This window comes from Bactrocera tryoni, chromosome 2 (genome assembly GCF_016617805.1).
Source record: "Bactrocera tryoni isolate S06 chromosome 2, CSIRO_BtryS06_freeze2, whole genome shotgun sequence".
NCBI lineage: Eukaryota > Metazoa > Arthropoda > Insecta > Diptera > Tephritidae > Bactrocera > Bactrocera tryoni.
In genome coordinates, this window is record NC_052500.1 from 69,892,901 (window position 1) to 69,915,334 (window position 22,434).

Here is a 22,434-nt window from a genome sequence, read left to right on the forward strand (position 1 = left end):
CTGTATGTATTTGGCAAAGCCTATTTGCTAAATTGTCGCGCTTGGCAATTCAGCGTCACGTCTTCTGTTCGCCCTTGTAAAAGCGTCAACTTATATCACGCGCGTGACTAGAATCTAATGCAGCTATTATCAGCGCTAGTGTTTGTTAATACCTCTGTATGTGTGTGTGTGTCCGTGTAATGAGTGCTTATCTAGGCAATACAAATATGTAAATATCATTGACATGCAGATTACATTTTGCAGTGTTTTTGTTGTAGGCGGGGAGTACAATTGCTTTTAGCGGAAGTAAAATTAGATTAGCATCCATCAAGCCCCGTAAAGTAGGCTAAAAAGTAGACAAAATAAGGCAGAGAATGAAAGAAATGGTTTAATTACATTTTATTGATTTTTAAATTAGTAATTAAAAATATCGAAATAACTGTAAATACAAAAAGTATGGTAGGCTTAAGTTTGGTGCAACCGATTTTTTTATACTTTCGCAAATCCGCTCACTAAGTTTCATTATTACATTTTCCTACGTACCCAAGACTTTTCATTGTGTTTTCTAAATGATTTCGTGCAATAATATCCAATTCAAGCATACAAAAATCATTAATCAAGGCTGTATAGTGTTACCCATGCCCCAAAATATGGACCCATGACTTCCTCTGCGCATAGACCACAACAAACATTTATTTTTGAGCATTAAGCGTCGTCTTAACAATGATTTGTGTATTATCATCACTTCAAATGTGACAATTTTGTTTACTAATATATATGTATATACAACTAAAGGTAAGCTTCATCGTTGAACAAAATTTTCCTTTGAAAATCATGATATGTTGTCATATCGTTTTGGGCCCATTCACCGAACGTGCAAAGAGCTTGATGGTCGCTCGGCTTCAATTCTTGCAAATGGCAAACCCAACTGAGTATTAAGCAAGTAACAAAAAGACAAACTCCTAGAGAAGTATTGCCTCATTTAAAACGTACAACTAAGCAAACACTCGATACAGATGTGATATAAACTCAAACAAAAAGCTGAAATTTATATATTAACTATATGAGAAAAACTTAAATCAGAGAAAAGTCCTTATCGGTATACTCAGGTATACTAGATAATATATTTTTACGTAATTTTATTGACCGATATATGTATTTAGTTTATTGGAACTATGGTAGTAATCCGCTTTTATTCACTTTTTTGACATAACAACACAACATAGATTGTTTCCGAATTTTATTAGGAAATGGGGGCTAAGGGTAGTATTTAACCGATTTTACCCATTTTTGACACAAGAGCACACAATTATGAGGAAAACATTTTCATTAAATATTAGTGCCCTCAGTGTATTTTCGCTAAAAAATCAGCTACCGGCATTGCGGTTCACATATTCGGTTTGCGAAGTTTAGATTTTGTTAATTTTTCTGTATGAGTTGGCTAAAAAGCATTGGAAAGTGAAAGAATCAGTTGAAATTTAAAATTTAATATATAAAGGTATTGTGAAAAAGTATCACGAAATTGTAGAGAAAGCGCAAAGTATTAAATTATTTATCAATATTAATGTTGTCGCCCTCAAAGTAATCCCCACCAGATGAAATACACTTATGTGAACGATTTTTCCAGTCCTCGAAACACTTTTCATAAGCACTTTTTGGTATGGCCTTTAGAACCTTCAGCGAATTTTGTTTTATCTCGTCGATCGACTGAAACTGCGTTCCCCTCACACGGAGCCAAATCTGCTGAATGCGGTGGTTGATCGATGGTATTCGTTGCGTTTTTGATTTTGAATTCTGTCACAATCCTGGTTCGATGCGATAGTGCATTATCATCGATGATTTGTTTTTGCACAATTCCGGCCGTTTTCGACGGATGTTCTCACCCAAATGCCGCAACACGGCCAAATAGAACTTCTTATTGCCCTCCGTCCTTCCAGAACAAATTCATAATGTACCAAATCACGAATATCGAAAAAATTAGCATCACATTAATTTTTGAGCGGCTTAGTCGTGTTTTTTTTTTGGTTCGGCTCGTTTTTCCCCTCCATTTCAATGATTGTAGACTTATTTGCATGTCAAACTCATAAACTCTTGTACCATCCACAGTTATAATGATCTCCATTAATGTGGTATCAGAACTGCTACAATCCAGCATGTCCAAAAGACCTGTTTACGGTACTCTTTTTGAAAAAAAAACAGCTTTATCGGGACGAGTCGAGCAAGAAGTCAATTGAAGAGGTCGAACGTCGTCCAGAACAGGGCATATTCAACGATCTCTCGACCGTTTTTGAAGTCTTTGTACGATTCGTTGGCTTGTGTTTTTGATAAAACTGAATCATCGTAAGCCTTTTCCAACATTCAGAATGATTCCGCACAAGAAATACAAAATTTTAGACAATTTATTTCAGGAATAATCTTTTCCTGAGAATGTCTGTGCGGAAAAAATAGGTTGAATCATGTCAATACCTCTCCTAGCTTCCATATACCCAACACAAATGTAAACACAAGGTTTTTCGAACTTTATGTATACCACATATCTCAGCCAACCTGTCAGCTATCACCATGAAAAGGAAAGAATATGATAGCAGTGTGTCCTTGTACCTGAAGTTAATAAAATTGCTCGAAAACTTGACCTCTCCCCTATATAAGAATTATGTAACATGCGGGTAACTTAATTTCATATGATTGGTGATGGTACCTTAATGAACATAAGGGAACATTTTATTATCATATGGCATATTAATAGTACGTAGTATTTGCATATCTCCTGTCATCACAGTCGTCACACTTGCGACTAGGATCTAATTAAATAGCTGAATATCTCGAGAAGTATTAATGATAGCGATTTTGACCTCGAACCTTTTTTATAGCAAATAAAATTTCTTACAAATTTGTCATGAACATTTTTTCTATAGCTCTTGTCATTTACGAGACAAATACAAAAAAATGCGAATTTCATCGAAAAAATCAGGTTTAAAGCCCCGTACTACCTCGCCGGTGTGAGTTACGACTTTGTTGCACTGCGCACTTTTGTAGAGTGAACAATTCTGCGAAATATGCGTCTAAAGTCAAAGCGATGCCATAAAATACCTCTGATCTATAGGAATTTAAAGATAAAAACTTACGATTGTAGTGTATTTCCTATGGAAATTTTTTACAGACCTTGGTCCAGTACTTAATTTTAATATTAAGGGCTAAAATTTTTAAGGAATTTTTTTAGGGTATTTCCAAGGAAATTTCGTGACGGGACTAAAAAAAAAACAAGAAAAAACGTTAACTTCGGCTGCACCGAAGCTAATATACCCTTCACATATTACATTGGTGCCTTAGGAAATAATTTATACCAAATTTGGTGAAGATACATTGTCAAATGCAAAAGTTTTCCATACAAGAACTTGATTCCGATCGTTCAGTTTGTATGTTAGCTATATGCTATAGTTAACCGATCTGACCAATTTCTTCGGAGATTATATTGTTTCTATGGAAAATAATCTATGCCAAATTTGGTGAAGATACATTGTCAAATGTGAAAGTTTTCCATACAAGACCTTGATTCCGATCGTTCAGTTTATATGGCAGCTATATGTTATAGTGGTCCGATATCGGCCGTTCCGACAAATGAGCAGCTTCTTGAAGAGAAAATGACGTTTGCAAAATTTCAAAAGGATATCTTAAAAACTGAGGGACTAGTTTGTATATATACAGACAGACGGACAGACGGACAGACAGACGTACATGGTTAAATCGACTCAGCTCAACATACTGATCATTTATATATATACTTTATAGGGTCTCCGACGCTTCCTTCTGGGTGTTACAAACTTCGTGACAAACTTAATATACCCTGTTCAGGGTATAAAAACAGTTCAAAGAAAAAAAAACACCCTAGTATACATATATAGAGAGAGTTTGATTTATGGGAGGAAATGTGTATGAAATTTGACTTCTCTGTTGCCAATTTAAAAGTTCAAGTTATGGAAAATTAACGAAGTACAGATTTCCTTCCATAACTCGAACTCTCTCTAGCTCAAAGTTTCTTTACGGACTATGGTGATTCGACTGTATATATAATTAATTACTTGGATTCCGAGTCTATGGTTTATGGCTTGCATCCTAAGGTATTTCCTTGGCTTTGATTCTTGTAAGTTGGAAGAGTATAAACTCTTCGGTTCCACCCGAACTTAGCGCTTTCTTACTTGTTTTTTATTTCTACTTATGTTCAATATGAGTTTTTGTTTTTGGTAATGAGTAAACACACAGACTAACTTTTTCGGTAAAAAAACACATTTTAATTTTCTTAATATATTCGAATACGTTTCATTTTTCTCTTTCTTATATTTTTTGCTCACTCATTAATTTTTCTTATTTCCGAATTTTTGGTACGATAGGATAATTTTGTTAATTTGAAAAATTTCCACATTATATATATTTACTACGATTTAGTTGTTATATAATTTTCTGCATTTTTTTCTTCCTTAAATTTTTTTTTGTTTCGCCTATTAAGTTTATAATATTTGATAATTAGCTTTACCAAAGGAGAACTTCCTTCACTTGAAAAATTCCCACAAGCTTCATTTCAATTGCAAATAAATAGACACATCCGTAAGGGGTAAATTGTAAACACCGTTATCAAGCAACTTCACACCCTACCTTTTTGTTTGCTCATGTATTTATAACTAAAGCGGACAGATAATGGCCAAAGCCGCAGCTAAGGGTGCATTTAGGCGTGCAACCGAACTAGGATCAGATATACATACGTAACGTATACATATGTACAAACACACACGCATATCCAAAAAAAGGAATCAACACTGGGTAGTTAAAAATAACAAGCTGAGCCGCCTCATATGACATATCACTAAATAAATACAAAGCAAATGTGCGCGTGTATGTGTATGTCGGCGCTTGTGTGCGTGCACACGGTTAAACTAACATTTATAATTGGCCATAAAAGCAATTAAAAAATATTAAAGTAGATTAGTGTGCGTAATAAATAGAAAGGATACCGCACAAGCACACACACATACACACTCAAGCTAGGATAAATAAGCAACACAAGCATTAAAATACACAACAAAGCAGCGCTATCACTATCCCAGTATCACAACGCCAGATCGCCGATAACAGGCACAACAAGCGGCTACAAACTGCTAATCGAGTAGGCACCCTCGCAAAGGCCAGCAGGCCGGTGCTCGAACACCGCTCTAGCGCTTGGTGCTTACTTTCCGCCAATTGACAACGATACGTATAAATATGTATGTATATACGTATATGTGTGTGTGTATGTGAGTAGCCTCTCATACGCCCAAGTGGCAAAGTGCGTTGCTAAGTGTTAAGTGGTGCACTAGAAAGTTTGTATGCACGGTTGCATGTGTATTTGTATTTGTAAGGGGGATGAGTAGGTTATTTGTTTGTGCGTTGCCATACTGAGCAATGCGATTAGTTGGCAATTAACAACAAATACAAATTGAACTAAACAACACGCATACTGATGCTGTGTCGCGCTATGGTGGGCAATTAAAAAATTATTATTGTCTGTTATTGTAAACAAATAAACGCTTGAAGAGTGTGCTTTAGAGCAAATATTATTGGAACGTGTGGGAAAAACTGAAAAGAAATTGGTTTAGAAATTAATAATTTTTTTTTATGGATGTTAAATTGCTAAAATAGATAGCATTTTTTAGATCGAAACCCTAAAAAAGGTTGAGATTTCATTTTTACAACAACACACCGATTTTCGGTCCAGTAAAAAATACAATGAAGCAAATCGAAAGTTAGAAGCTATGGCTCATGGTGTTCCTATGCAGTAGTTGATGCCTACTGACCTAGTCTACCATATTCTCTTATCCTGGGATAACACTCTCCATAAATTTTTAAAAGTTAACTCAAATTAATAAAGTACAGGCTTACATGCTCAAATTTTATCCGGACTGGTCCACTTAAACTATGCGCGTAAGCCAAAGCGATAAAATAGTTTTTCCTAGATTAGTACACCCTTATTACGTTTGATCTCTGGTGACGAAACGCCGAAGGCCACCTAAGTCGAGGCTTAGTGGATGAAAAATAAAATTAAATTTGGCATGTTTTTTCTTCCTCAGGAACCTATTTCTACGGCGATCATAAATATTTATAATTACTTGAAAATCTATATTTTGTCAGTTCTGGGCAATTTTGATCAGATGATGAATTTTGATCAGACAATGAAATTTCATACAAATTGGTCCGCTTACTGATTTTGACACTAAGTATTAACCTAGAACACTAGAAGGAATACTTTAAATATGGAATATCGTTAGAGTACCACTTAAAAGATTCCAATATCAATGATACAATATTTAGGAATGAATTTCTTCTCGAGAGTTTTCATTTCTTTCTAGAGCATTTATTTCTTGAAGCCTCTATTTCTTCTATGCTGCTTTCGTTTCTTGACTAGAGCTTTCTTTTCTCTTTATGATTATATACATATGTATATTATTATATACTATCTTGGGGGTTTTTATTCCTTTTTAAGGCATTTATTGCTTCTACGAGCTTTCACTTTTACTAAAGCTTTCATTAATTTATTACAGTTTTCTATTCTTCCACTTCAGATTACACTTTTTACAGAGCTTTCATTCCCTTTCTAGATATGTCATTTTTTATGAAGAGTTTTCAAACTTCTCTAAAGGTTTCATTGCTGCTGTAAAGCTTTTAATGTTTTTCAGCTTCTATTTTTTCCAGAGCTTCTTTGTTTCTGTAAAGCTTTCAATGTTTTACAGCTTCTTTTATTTCCAGAGCATTCATTTTTTCGCTAGAAATGTCAATGTTTTCCTAGAATTTTTATTTCTTTTACTGAGTAATTTATTATTAATTTAATTTTTTTTTAGAACTTTTCTAAATATCTCTATAGCTTTTAGATTTATAGATTCCCATTTGTCACAGATTTTATTTTTCTCTTTTACATTTATTGTTTATATAGAGCTTTCACTTGTCTGTGGAGCTTATATTTTGTTCTGAAGTTTTTCCACAGCTCTTCTAGAGTTTTCGTAGCTTTTTAGAACTTTATTAGCAACTTTATAGCTTTCGATTTCCTACAGATGTAAATTTTTAAGACGTTTATTTCTTCTCTAGAGCTTTACATATTTAAAGTTCCCTTTAATTTCTTCTAGGAGTCTTCCATTCTGTATAGCATCTACTTTTTCCATAGCTTTTATTTCTTCTGAATAACTTCATTGCTTTATAGGGTTTCCAACTCTTTTATCGAGCTTTCTTCTCCAAACATTTTCTACAACTTTTATAGCTTCTTCTTTCATTTCATCTCTACCAATTTTTGATTTTTACGGCATGCATTTTTTCAGAACTTTCATTTCTGCTTTATAACTTCCAGGCTTATCCAATGATTTGATTTTTTATAGGGCGACCTTTTCTAGAGTAAAAAATTTTTTAAAATCGTTAAAGTTTCTTTCGAGTTTTAGTTTTTCACTAGAACTTTCGGAGCCCAGTCTAGAGCTTTCGTTGATTTACAGCGTTCACTTTTTTCAAAGCCTACATTTGTTCTCAAAAACTTGCATTAATTACATATATAAAGCTTTAACTTTTTCTATAGCTTTCACTACGCCTCAAAAACTTTTATTTATTCTTTGAAGCTTTATTTTTTTTTTTGTATTTTAGAGCTTAAATTTTTTCCAGAGCTTTCATCTCTTCTTTAGAACCTTCAGCTTTAGCCAAAACTTTGACTTTTTATAGAGCTACCATTTCTTGCGCAAAGCTTTAATTTTTAAAAAATTACTTTTATAGCTCCTCTAGAGTTTTAATTGTTTCGGTAAAACTTTCAGAGCTTAGTCCAAAGTTTACGATTTTTTACAGCTTCCACTCTTCTTCAAAGCTTACATTTGTCCTCAAGAACATGCATTTATTACCTATAAAGGGCTTTAATTTTCACTTCGTCTCAAAAACTTTAATTTAGTTTCTATAGCTTTTACTTCTTTCCTTGAGCTTTTACTTCGTTTCAAAAAATATCATTTGTTCTCTACATCTCTAACTTCTTTCCTAGAGCTTTTATTTCTTTTCGACTTTTTTCATATGAAATCGTTTTTTTTTTTTTGCAGCAGGGATTTCGTAAGTAAGTTCTCTCTTTTTGTCACCATAAATTTATTTTAGCTAATTTTCGGAGGAATATGTTTTTATTTTTCCGCGCTCTACGAGTAAACTATTAATACCTCTACTTCAATGTATTATATAAACTTATATCTTACTTTTTAATTATCTAAAGTCCCTTTAGATTTCAATCAAAGTAATTTCGACATCAAGATCAAATTTCAACTCACTTGTAAATGAAATGAAGCAAATATTGGATCGGTGGAAATTCATGTAAAACATTTTACAAGATTTCTCTTCACGGTGTGATTAATATTGATAAAAGATATCAATTTTTTCGAAAATTGGTTTTACAATTTATTAAATTTTGTTTATTATTTTTTTATTTTTGATTAATACACAAACTCACAATTTATTAGGTAGAAGTCTGCATTCACTTCAATCACACAGAAATATGCTTTGTTCACTTTCAATTACTTTTGTAATTGTTGTACCAAAATGTTAAGCGTAAACTTGCAAAGATTGCCCGCGACTAGCGAAGAACCACTGAAGCTTGATATAAAATAATGCAATTAAGGAGGCCATCGCCACCCGCAATGCTTATGCTATGCTATGTAATGCTATGTTATGTGTACATATATAAATCTAATTTGTTTGAATTGCAGTAAACAGTTTAAAGTCAATCTTAGTTTTTATTGTTGCCTCCAATTAATAATTACATACATAGCTGTGCAATATGCGTGGCCGTCATGCAAGCATATCCATATCACACATGCACACCAATATTTCACCTACTCAAACACCAAGTTGTGAGTGGCACCACCGCTGGCTGGTGTTGCTACTGCTGCGGCTGCGCCTTGGCTGCGTTAAAGACACTGCTGGGAGCAAAAGCATAAAGTTAAGTAAAATATTGTAATTTGCCGTCAATGTTGCGCTAAGTTGCATTTAGTTGGCTTGGATATCGGTGCATATGTTGAGCTATATGTACAAGTATATATGTGTGTGTGTGTATGCTGTGGTGACAAAAGTACCCAGTAGGAAAAATTTGGAAAATTCGTAATTTAAAATATCAACCGTTAAGCTTTAAAGATAGCCTAAGCCAATATGATTTATTCGTTATAGTCGCTCAAAGACGAATTCCGTGAAGGTCGTCCAAAAGCAGCCGTTGTGCCAGAAAACATCAATGCCGTACGTGAATTGATAACGCAAGACCGTCATGTAACATACCTTCAGATAAAGGCATGCCTATGCATTTCTCCCACCAGCATACATTCGATATTGCATGAACACCTGGCCGTAAAAAAGATTTGTTCTCGTTGGATCTAGCACAATTTGACAATCGCTCAAAAAAAGGCTTGTGTAGATTGGTGTAAAGAAATGCTGAAAAAATACGATCGCGATGCTTCAAAAGACGTTTATAAGATCGTCACAGGTGACGAATCATGAATCTATGCGTATGAGCCCGAAACAAAACAGCAATCGACAAAAAAAAAATAATATAAAAAAATAAAAAAAAACAGTTTCGTTGATAAATATGCCTATTTACATTATTAGGCCAGAAATATATATAGCAACCTACGTAGTGGGGAGATTTTAGATTATATACTATTTTCATGGCAGAAGTCTATCCAAAAGCCTGCTATTGCATACATTGACTTGATTTTGATCGATCAGCGATACAATTAATCTGTAGTGGTCCGATATCAGCGGTTTCGACTATTAAGTAGCTTCTTTAGAAAGAACAGGTGCAAAATTTCAGATTGATATCTCGAAAAGTGATCCTTGCCTAAATCAACTCAGCTCGTCAGGCTGTCATCATTTATAACGGGGTTTTCAACAGGACGCTACAAAAGTATACCGTTAGCGATAGCACACGACCCCATATTTTTTCCCGCTCATTTAACATTTCTCTGCAGTCGGGTTTGCCATTTCAACATGGAAAGATATACGATCCAACAATGAGTCGAATTTATTAAAATTTACTACTAAAATTCGGAGTCAGTGGTCTCAACTTTAAGAGCGCTACGTCCAATTTATGGTAGTCATAATCGTCTTGTCAGATCAACAGTTGAGCGTCTAGTAGAAAAATTTGAATCCACAAGCACAGTGTAAAGAAGTGTCCGTAGTGTAGAGAATATGGCTGTCACATATTTGACCTACAATTGAGGAAGATCCAAATCTCACCTCTCGTTCTCAAGCATTGGGCATCTCTGTGCCGTCGTTGTGCCAAATTTTGCAACAACTGCAGCCGCTCAGCTACTATGCTCGTGAGTTGAGCTTAGAAAAATGATCCGGATTTTCATCCAAAATTTTTCTTCAGTGATTTCATTTCTGGGTCAATGGCTTCATCGAGAAACAATGACCACATACTTATTTTATTGGTCAAGCAGCAATCCACACGTATTCCATGAGTCACCACAGCATCCTAAACAAATTACGATTTGTTACGGTTTATGGGCCGCCGGCGTCATTGGACCGTACTTCTTCCGTGATGATCAAGGCCGGCAAGTTACTGTGAATGGGAATCGCTACCGCTTAGTGATATTTTTAGACTATTTCCTGTAGGGCTACGTCAAGTCTACGGTCTATGCCAACAAGCCAGCGACGATTGACGTATATTGAACGTGAAATTGCAGCAGTATCGGCCGATTTATGCTTTGAAAACCATCGAAAATTGGGTTTAGCGTCTGAACTTCTGCAAGGGTGCCCGTGATGACAAGGCGAAATAAATCGAGTTCTACAAGGTGCGTTCCAAAGTAAACAGGTGACGCCATCTATATGTCGACTAATGCGTTAGAATCTGCTATCTTTATCGATTGTCCAGTGAGAATTTTATGCATTTTATTGATTGGAAATGAAGTTATTGCGTTTTAAGTGTCAGTATGTTTGTGTTATCGGTGCGAAGGAGCTTCAAACAAAGAGACAACATTAAATTTTGTTTTAAAATTGGTAAAACTTTTACCGAAACGTTTCAATTGATGAAAAAAGTTTATGACGATGATTGTCTATCCCGTAGCAGAATGCACAAGTGGTTTCAACGTTTTCAAAGTGGTCGTGAGGACTTAAATGACGATCGACATGTGAGCCAATCAAAATACGTGATCACCGGAAATTCCATCGAAACTGTGCGTGAATTCATCAAAGATCAGCCGAATTCATCATTGAAATTCATGGTGATGGAATTGAATATCTTCAAGACATCGATTTATCGCATTTTCACCGAACATTTGGGCTTACGAAAGCTGTGTGCACGGCTTGTTTCTCACAAATTGACTGACGACCAAAAATTGCTCAGAATCCAACATTCGAAGGACATCATTAAAGAGGTCAAAAAGGACAAAAACTTCCTTTACAATATTGTGACTAGTAACGTGGTGTTTCCAATATGCTCCCGAAACGAAACGCCAGAGTGCTGAATGAAAGGCACCGGACGAGCCGAAACCCAAAAAATCGCGCATGGAAAAGTCAAAAGTGAAGACAATGCTGATTTGTTTTTATGTTTCCAAGGTTATTGTCCACAAAAAATTTATTCCACCCGGCCAAAACGTGAATGCGGTATTCTACCTTGGAGTTTTGAAGCGTTTGGTGCGCCGTATTCGACGTGTTCGGCCCGAATATCGCGAAGATGAAAGTTGGCGTTTGTTGCACGATTATGCGCCGTCATCGATCGACGCTTGTGACCGATTATTTGACCAAAAATCACATTTCAACCATTAACCACTCCCCGTATTCACCTGATATGGCACCGTGTGACTTCTTCCTTTTCGGAAAAATGTATTTGCCCATGAAAGGAAAGCGTTATGCAGACGTAGCGGCCATTCAAAAGGCTTGCAACGGCGTACTGGCGGCCATAACGGCTCTGAAAGTATTCGACGCAGTACCCGCCGGATGAAGCAGAGGAAGAAGAAGACCTCTAATCCGTTGGAGAGATCAGGTGGAGAAGAAATTGCGAAAAGAAGAAACGACTGACGCGCGATGTTGACGCCAGTAAAGAAGGAGAAGAAATAAAAGAAAAAATAGAGGATAGAGTTTTTTTTGTTTTCTGCGCAATTTTTGCCATAAATGAAGGGGTCGGGTGAACCAAGGAAGAAAAGTCGATGGTATAAAAACCATATACCATCTTATCAAATTTGGCCCGGACTGGAAAAAACTACATTTCCACATATTTCTATATAATATTTCTTGTCGGCTTCAAAATATGCTATTGAGCTAATATAAGCACGCCAAGGCTTAATCCATTTTTCCTTGTTAGAAGCCTCTGAAGAGAAGGCTTTCAGTGCCTTCTATGAATTTTGGTTTCGGCTCATTTTTGGTGCGCCTTTGCTAGATTATTGAAAAGTTTTAATGACATGCTCTTAAGCCCATGTCTCATTACCAGTAATGATGCTTTTGAAGAATTTTGAGTATTCAGGTAGGCAGTCAAGCGTGTTTTCTGCGACCTCTACTCGAAGTCGGTTTTTCAAAAGATTCAAGAATTTCGATATTATATCCAAATCATTAACCACTTTATACCCAAAAAATTAAATGCTTTTTGCGCAAAACATTAGCTGCTTTATACCCAAATCATTAACCACTTTATACCCTAAACATTAACCGAAATATTTTGAGTCGATCCACAAGAGCAGTTGGTATACAGTTTTTTCTACAGGGTCTGTTGCTAACAACAGCAATGTTTGCACGAAGGTGCAGTGGACGCGACGATATGCTGCTGCCGCTGCATAGCTTGCAACGCTTCGCTGATTACTCCTCAAGAAAACTTCAATTATCATGCTTAGGTGTGTGCGTATGTGTGTGGGTATCACATATATTCTTCGGTTAATATTTATTTTCGCCTTAAGCGGCGCTACATACGCACACACAAACATACATACACACAGAAGTGTGTGCGCTATGGTCATAAATGAGCAGTCAAGCGCAGCTTCAAGCACGACTTACACCAACACATGTCTATGTATGTATGTAAGTATGTGTGCGTATGCAATTACTTGAACTTAGAACAATCATAAATGTAGCAATGAAAATTACTAACTTTTTGCTGTTGTTGGTGTTGTGTTTGTTAATAAGTAGTGAGGAAGAAGATGTAAAAGTAGAAGATACCGCTGACAAAACATATCCCACGACTTTTTATACTTTGTTTTTTTTTTTTTTCCTTCTTTTCAGTGGGTGTGAAAGGTGTGTTGCTGTTTATGTTGTTGTTGTCAATCTATGTTTTTATGTATATACAAGTTCGTATGAGAACGGCTTAAACCGTACCGTATTAAAATTGGCTCGGAAGTGTTGAGGTGGAAGGTTGCATGGAGGCCGCATAGGCGCTGTGGCTCTTCTAGGTGCTCGGGTCTTAAAGTTTGTATATACATATATAAAAATGTGAGAATATTTATAATAAGCTGTATATAAACACGTAGGTGTCTCCGTTAAAGCTTCGACAACACTTTATCATGTGTACTCACACATTCGTTTATATATGTACATACATACATACAGACGCCACTTAACCGCACTTTATTGTCATCCATACGTGCTTAAGCTCTGCCCACAACAAAGTAGCTTCCATAGACTGCTTTATACATACAAAATATATATATATTCCATAGCAGCGCATTTCCGTTTCTCTCGCTTTGCTCACACACTCCTTGCCCGCTCCCCGCGATTGCGGGCAACTGTTTCCTTTAACTTGCCATTGAGTTGAGTTTTAACTTGGTATTTCCAAGAGTGAACTCTGCTGACCACAACTTGCGGTCGGTGCCTTTGGTAATTTAATCAACTTGCTTACACATGCAATGGTTGAGAAGAAATTTTCATTTCGGCATGAGCCAGAGGTGCAAGCACGTTTTTGATCTGAAGGTACAAGTGTTGAGCGCTATTAAAGTGGTGAAACTTAATTTACTTTTTAATTTTAAAATTTTTGTGTCTTATTTTGATGAACCAAAGGAAAGGTGAGGTGAGAGTTGCCATAGTTTTAAATAAGAAAAAATCGTATGCAGTCGGATGCTATAGTCGCTCAGAACATTTTGTTTGAATATATGTAGTCTATCCTTGGAAAATAATTTATGCCAATTTTTGTGCTGATCTCTTGTCAATTAATAGAGATTTTCCAATTTGAACGATAAAATTCAGGTCGCTTCCGGCTGCGTAGACCCGATTGTCAAATGCAATGCCCTGACCCTAAAACTCCTGGAACATCAAGCTACTGCTTCCTTCCTTCCCTAACGTAACACCTTACCAGGTAACATCAAAATTATGAAGCCTTTTAGAGTGTTTGCATCCTGAAGCCCTAAAACTTCTGGAAGTCCAAGCTGCTGCTTTCTTCCCTAACCTAACACACTACCTTGATTGTATACTGAAGCCCTAAAACTTCTGGAACTCCAAGCTGCTGCTTTCTTCCCTAATGTAAAACCTTACCAGGTGATCTCATAGTTGTTAAACCTTTTAGATTGAATATATCCTGGTATCTTTCCTTCTGAACAGGCAATATCTACGAAGAAGGCGCAACCTAATCAGCCAAACAGCTACAGCTGACTTTACCGTCCGCAGCAAATATGCCGCATAATCTTTATTCAAAAACTACTAGGAAACAGCAGAATAACTTGTTATGATGTGAAGACTCATAGATCCCATACAGTCCGATAACGATTTACGAAAACTTCTAAAAACAACTTCAGAATGGATTCGAAAACTCGAAGTTTCCGGACAGTCCGACAACGATTACGTAGTCGTTGTCGCAGACGACTTAGTCGTTATCTCGGTTGGTCTTATGTGTGCTTATCTTCAAGTCAGAATCACTCTAGCTCAAACAAAATTAGAACGAAACGTCGGCCAGTATTTCAGTTCTTGTTTATATATAGGAAGTCGGACGGTAAAATTAAAGAATGATCAAAAACTCGTTTAACGAGTTTTAATGTAGCCGCTTTTCTTGGTCTCCGAAAACGAGTATCATGGAGGACAAGTTCAGAAATGTGCGTGATCTCGTATTGGCAGACAGTCATATTCTGCATGAAATGTGGACCATAAGAACACCATGATGGTATGCAATCTTGGTAAACACGACCAATTTGGTCAAAGTGCAGTTAAGTACAGCTGTCCCATCAATCATAGCCCACAAATTTGTCTCCGTGCGTCTGATTTTTGTTTACAAACTTGGAAAAGCCCGGCAACGGATAGAAATTTTATTCTAATTTGAAGTCTTTTGGCAGCCGATTTAATAACCATATCCTGCTTTAAATATGGGGCACAACAAAACTATCAGCACTAAAGTATCGCTGCGATAAAAGGGGTTCGAAACAAAAAAGACAAACCTATTAGTCAAAAAAGTGATGACCATGGTCAAATTAGTCGAATTAGGTCACGAACAGCTGTTCCATTAAACGTTGTCCACAGGTTTGGACGTGGAAAAGTAAGTAACTAAGCAAAAACTCAAATCGAGGCAGATAGTTAAATGAACATTCAAATTCTGTGTGGGGTATAAAAAAGTTGTCATCGCGAATGGATCTCCTGGTACATATTAGAAAACCAAATGGTATTCAAAATAGTGGACTTCACACGAGGAACTTACTACGAAGAAATCAAGGACTATCCTATTAGACGGAAAGGTGAACAACATGGCGGAGTAAGGTTAGAAACAGAAGTCGTTAGCTACTCACAGGGTAGAAATTCGAGTGTAATGAAGAGATTATCGTTGCCGTAGATGCCTCCTGAGTATGCTCAGATAATTTTTTTTTATATTTTTAATGGATAAAGAATGGGGGGCGTCCTTAGGTCAGGAGACTATGTTCAGATGAAAATCACAATTGTCTTAAAACTATTGATGTAGTCTATAAAAATATAAAAGTTGATATTAAGGATCACCCTAATATTGATAGTTGGTGCGTCTTTGAGTCAGAAGACTATGCTGAGACGAAAATCATAATTTTCTCAAAACTTTTGCTTGAGTCTAGAAGAATAAAAAGTTGATATTAAGAATCACCCTAATATTGATAGAGTCAGAAGACTATGTTGATACGAAAATCACAATTGTCTCAAAACTTTTGATGGAGTCTATAAGAATAAAAAATTGATATTAAGGATCAACCTAATATAGGTTTACCTTCGTGCTTCCAATCACCAGGCAGATTGAATTAAAGTTTATTAAATTTCCACGAAATAGATTTGAGGCAAGATAGCTTCATTGCCTCTTAGTATAATTTCCCAACGGCCGTGGTCATACTTGCAGACCACTATCAGCCTAGGTTGCTACATTAAACGTGAATTAATCGGTAACAGCGAATCACTCGAGCCACGAAAGCTTTCATTCAATCAACTTGCAACTTCAACAAGCCTGCCTTCGCATCCTCGAAACCGCTTGCCAAGCAACACGCAGTGATTTAATCTCAGATCCATTTAGAGCAGTCAACCGCAAAGCGACAGTCCACACATTACGCAAGCAATAACCAACCGCTGCACCGCTAAGACCCTTAACTGCCGACGACCGTAGGATGCGCGTGCAACACATCAATTGCTGCTGCTGCTGCTGCCGCAATAAGACATAATATTTATTTATTAGCAGCAGCAGTAAGCGTTAAAAAGGAAGACCGATTGGTGCTCGTGGGGCAGAGTGCCGTGCAGAGTTGCAAGGTCGTCGCGCCGAAAGGATGCGCTGATGATTAAAGGGGCGGATGTGCGAGCGTCAAGCGACGTTGCGCCGTTAACCTGATAAGCAAATCAGTTGTGAAAAAGCGGGTTGCGGATGCAAAAATGAATGTGGTGGTGACAACAACAGCAACCGCCAGCCACTGGCTAGCGTGTGAAAGCGAAATATAAATAGCTTACAAGTAGAAGCATATTACTAGGCGCATTTGCCGATTTGCCTTATTGCGCGCTTCATAAGGTTAGCCTATTAGTCTGCTCAGCCGTCGCTAAGCCTATTAAAAAGGGGGATTGCTTGTGTAATGGTGCGGCAAAGTTATGGCGTGTCATAATTTTCATCGCTTGCTATTTTCCTCGTAAGCGTGTTTCAGTATTTCGAGTGAGACTGCTTGTATTTTTATGACTTTATGCGTTGAAAAATAGCACTATGAGAGACTGTAGAATATTGACAATGAATTGCGCGTCTAGAAATATGATATGCATTAAAAATAGTGAACTTTTTTATAGCAAGTTATATTACTGAGGGGCCTTAAGAGCCAAGTCTTGTAAAAATATTTATTAAAAAATTAAAACGGATATTATGAGCCATATATAAGCTTGCTGCCGTTATTTATTACTTATACTTTTTAATATACATATAAGCTCAAGTAAAAATAAAGTCGTTATTTTTCCAGTAGATGGATTTAATATAAATTGTGACAGATATGTACCCAGAAATTTCAGTTTAAACTCTCAGGTAAAATATATTTCAAAATAGTTTTGGTAAGTTGCACTGTCCTTAATTACTATGCCAAAGATAAGAGCACGATCTGTCTAGCAGTTTCTTTACAGCAGCTGCTTAAGTCGGTACACCTCAGTAATGCTTTACGATTTTTACCATCGATCAAAATATCGGACAAAGAATTGAGACACATTCATTCATTGTTTTTCTAACCAAATTTCGTTTTTGGGATCATTGCGAATTTCAGTTTTATCAAAAAAACACAAGCCTACGACTGGTACAAAACCTTCAAAGACATTTCGTTGAAGACATGTCTCGTTCTAGACGACCGTCGACCTCTTCAATTGATGAAAATATTAAAAAAGTGTAGGATATGGTGCTTGAAAATCTTCACGCAAGTGTTAAAGAGACCACAAGAGAGTTTTACATCTCTCCCAAGACCGTTAAAATGATTTTGGTGAATATTTTGGGTACGAAACGTGTTTTTGCTCGACTCGTTCCGATAAAGTTGAATTTTTTTCAAAAAGATTACCGTAAACAGTTGTCTTTGGATATACTTGATCGGACGAATTCCGATCCCACATTCATGGAGATCATTATAACTGCCGATGAGACATTCGTTTATGAGTTTGACAAGCAAACAAGTCAACAATCATCGGAAGGGAGGCAAAAAAACGAGCCGAAACCAAAAACACCACGCCAAAGCGCGCAAAAATCAAGATGATGCTAATTTATTTTCGATATTCGTGGTTTGGTATATCATGAATTTGTTCCGGAGGGACTTCCTCATAAGGATGTTCTATTTGGCCATATTGAATCATTTGCGTGAGAACATCCGTCGAAAATGTCCGGAATTGTGAAAGAACAATTCATGGATTTTACGCGATGATAATGCACTACCGCATCGAGCTACGATTGTGACAGAAATTAAAGCCAAAGGCGCACTAAAGACCATCGATCAACCACGATATTCATCAGATTTGGCTCCGTGGGATTTTTTCTTGTTCCCGAAACTGAAATTGACGCTCCGTGAAACCCGTTTTCACTCGATTGAAGAGATACAACAAAATTCGCTTAAGGAGCTGAAGATAATACCAAAAAGTGTTTCGAGGTCTAGAAGAATCGTTAACATAAGTGTATTACATCTGATGAAAATTACTTTGAAGTCAAAAAAATTAATATTGATGAATAATATTTCGCAGCTTATTTACAATTTCCGGCTACTTTGTCACAATGTATTTTTTATAGTCAAAGATTTGTACTAGCAAAGCGAAAATACGCAATATTTTGATATTTTACATTTTTTCATCAATTCCATTCCGCTAAATTTGACGTCAAAAACGAACCACGCTTTGGAGCTCGAATTTCGATAATAAATGTTGATCAAGTAATGGAAATCGTTGAGGCCGGCAGCCATACAAGCACTAATAAGATTACCCATGATCTAATCACTGCAAAAAATCGTTTAAATAAGGCTGGATGTAAAAGCAGATGGACCGAATTTCTATCTGCGTATCACTGTTGAATCGCAACAAAATTGGTTCATTTCTGAAGCGGATTGTTACTCGAGATGAAAAGTGAGTCACTTAAATGAAAAGTGAGTAACTTACGACAACGTCAAACGCCAATGTTCAGGGTTAGGAAGGTTTTGCCATGTGTTTGGTGGAACACTGTGAGCTCTTTTTCTAGGGCAAACTTTTAATTCGGATCTGTACTTTGTACCGTCTAAAGTAAACCATCGCCATAAGCTCCGGGAGCTTGATTGGATGACTCTTATGCATCCACATTATAATCCGGAGCTGGTACCAAGTCATTATTACTGGATACTGTATATGGCGAATGATTTTGCTAGCGAAAAATTCGACTCAAGAGAAGCTTGTAAGGATCAACACCAACAGTTTTTTGCCAAAAGAAAAGAGAGCTTCAACACGAGGGTGTGTGGATGATATTAAAGTCTTATAATCCGAGATGTGCTAAAAAAAAAAGGAATATCTTCAAAGTAAGGCTGCCTGAATTCATATAATTAACTGAACTAGCAGACTAGTCTGAGAAATGATGACCATTTTAAATACGCTGTTCAAAGATTAGGTTCGCTAATTCCCGTACAGCAGAACAAGTTTTGAAGGAGATCTCCTTGACATATGAAATTTTAGATAACCTCATTAACTAAATTAGTGAGGAATAATTAAGTTGGTTTTTGTCCCTGATAGATATTTAATGGGGAAAAACTGAATTGGTTTTTGTCTCTGATAGATATTTTACGGTTTTCTTTTATTGTTATTATTCTTTAGAATTCATTCTCAATAAACTTGCACATTGAATGCTGTTGCCTTTGTGCTGTGCCATGAACTTGGCATCAGACCCCCTCAATGTTATTTTGGATTGGCCTTGTCTTCTGCTTCGCTAAGGATTCCAGTCAAGTGATATCCTCTTAAGGCTATCTGAGGCCTTACTCGTGGTATCGACTATCCAACGTCATTTGCCCCACCTTATTTCTCTCAGTACCGGTTTCTTCTTTATTAATTTTCATAGTAGAGCTTCCGTAGTGCTGAGTTGCTTATAGTTTTGGACATGAATATTTGAATATTGCAGATGATCCGTAGATGCTTGAAGGATGATGATGAAGCTCGAAACCAGTTATTTTTTGCTTCCATAGAATAACGTCGACTTCGCGCATCCGAGGAAAATTCCAAGCTTAATGCCTCTGAAGAATTACGAGTTTGCGAGTTTGCTTACACAGTTTTCAGTCGTTCTAACTCCGCTCATGTTTTTTTCATCCCACAAATGGCTAGCGCTTCTGCAGACTAAGTGGTTATAGCCGATTTTGTAACAGAGAGGGAGGATTTAGTGTAGAAATTCACGCAAGTGAGAAAGTTCTCTGAGTGCAACACACTTGGGAGTGGCCAGAACCGATTCCTTCACATATGGCTCAAGCAACTCACAACTTCCGGTGTTAGACCAAGTATTCTCTGGGACATCCGTTTGAAGGCGACTTAAAGTTAGAAGGCCAGCCATACCTTCCAAGGTAGTGCGCTGGGTTTGGAACCGGCCACGTAAAAAACGGGCCCAATGAAACTAAAGAGAAGTATGAGGATTATTACTTACAAAAAATCACGTCAAACCCACCTTTTTCTTAAACACTTCCATCATCTCATCTGCATACAAGAGCTAAAGCAAGTATTCTGGCTTTTCTTCTCTGTCGAATAATAACTGCTTTATTCCACTACCTTTCTTAAAATAACCAAATCAATATCACCGCATTACTGCGATTCCCAAACTAACAAAGAGGAAACTTGTGTGCGCACCATAATTTGCAAAAAGTTCTCACACCCACTCGTGTGTTGGGTGAGAAAACGCCAGTTTCCCACGGGAAACATTCGTAAGCCTTCGTTAAGACACGTCTGCCTTTCGACAATGCTTTCGGACCGCAATCAAAATCAAACCAAAAGCTAAACTAAATATATATTAAAGGCGCTTTTTAATGTCAGCAACAGCGGCATCAACATTTTCAGCCCAACAACAACAATTATAGTAATAATGCCACAACGTCGTTCGAGGATAATAAGCGCATGGCAAAAATAAATACCACACACACATGGAAGAGCACGCGTCGAAGCACAGGTCTCGCTAAATGCCTGTCCAAAACAGTCGTCAACTGACAGTTCACCAGACACACCTCCACCAGAGCTGTGTATGAAAGCGGTGGCTGATAGTTAAGTAAGCAATGCGTCGTTACTTGTAAGGGTAATGGGGCGGCGGTCGGAAAGGAAGCGCGTTGATGTATGCGTGTATGTGCTTGGACGCGCATCGTCACGAGCAGCGGAAGCAGGCGAAAACGTGTCGTGCGTGCGTGTGTTGATGTGGTGGTCGGCTGGTCGGCTGGTGGGTGTTTACTGCTTTCTTTCGCCTCACTTTTGGCATTTAAATTTCGTTAAGTGCGAACCCAAGACTGGCTAGCGCTGCGGTTTGCAGGCAAGCATTTCCATAGAATGCTAAAATTATGGATTTCTAGCATGGGTGACGTCACAAATGAGTAAGCATTGAAGCATATATAACTTACGCTTAAAAAAACGAGCTATTTTTGCCACTCACGCAACGTAAATTAAGCAATGTCTGGTAGTATATACAAATATAATTATAATTGGGCTAATTATAATAATACTTTGCGGAAAGAAAGTAACTTACATCCAATTATATCCATAAAGAAGGTAAAATATTGAATTTTTCTTTGCTCTAATCAAAAAGTGACATTATTTGGAAATACTTGCTGACTAGTAGCTTATAAATAAAGGTTTTTGGGTCAATGGCTGAGAAAGCTAACATCATGACTGCCAAATTCAGAGCGCTATGCTCGAGTCCCCATGGCAACAATGTCAAAAAATTATAGAAAAAGCCGCTTGAGACAACTCACTCTCACCACTCTTGTTGTTGTAACGGTTATCTAGTCCCCATTAAGCTAGCAAGGTTCAGATAAGTTATCATCGAGGTCAACCAAAGGTAGGTCCAAGGAGTCGGTGTAGGTGCTTATGGCTCCACTGTGAATGGCGCTCAGTGCATGTCTGAAGTTAGTTGCGTCCAAAATCTGACCTTTTGATGTCCCTTGGAGGCGGTTCCGCTTCGAGCTGATGACTGTAGGGATGGTTTATACGAAAACATCTTAGCAGAAACTGCTTTGAGAAGAGCTTAATGAAGCATAGTTGCCTCACTGTGCAGATGTTCGATGTCTGAAGCTTCCTCGTCTGCGTTTCACTGCATCCAGGCGACCATATTAGTGCGGCGTAGTTAAGAACCGGCCAGTCGATTGCCTTGTATGTTGCCAACTTGAGGATTTTGTTGCGGCGCTGTACTTTGGCAATAATAGCGGTGGTGTGTGGAGTGAAGGAGCATAGGCTGTCGAAAAAATTTTAATTTGGAGTTATTGACAGTCAAGGTCAAGTATGTACCGTGGATTTAGTGAGGAAGAGTGTTAGGTTCCATGCAGCGAGGAAGATCGGAGAGATAGTTTTTAATTCTTTTGAGCACATGTCATCGATTCC

General features: G+C 37.2%; 1 protein-coding gene across 1 annotated transcript in view; it reads right to left on the minus strand.

The window, feature by feature from the left end:
- Positions 1–22,434, minus strand: part of LOC120768076 (protein numb) — a 115,426-nt gene that overhangs the window by 68,561 nt on the left and 24,431 nt on the right. The gene's annotated exons all lie outside the window — the stretch shown is intronic.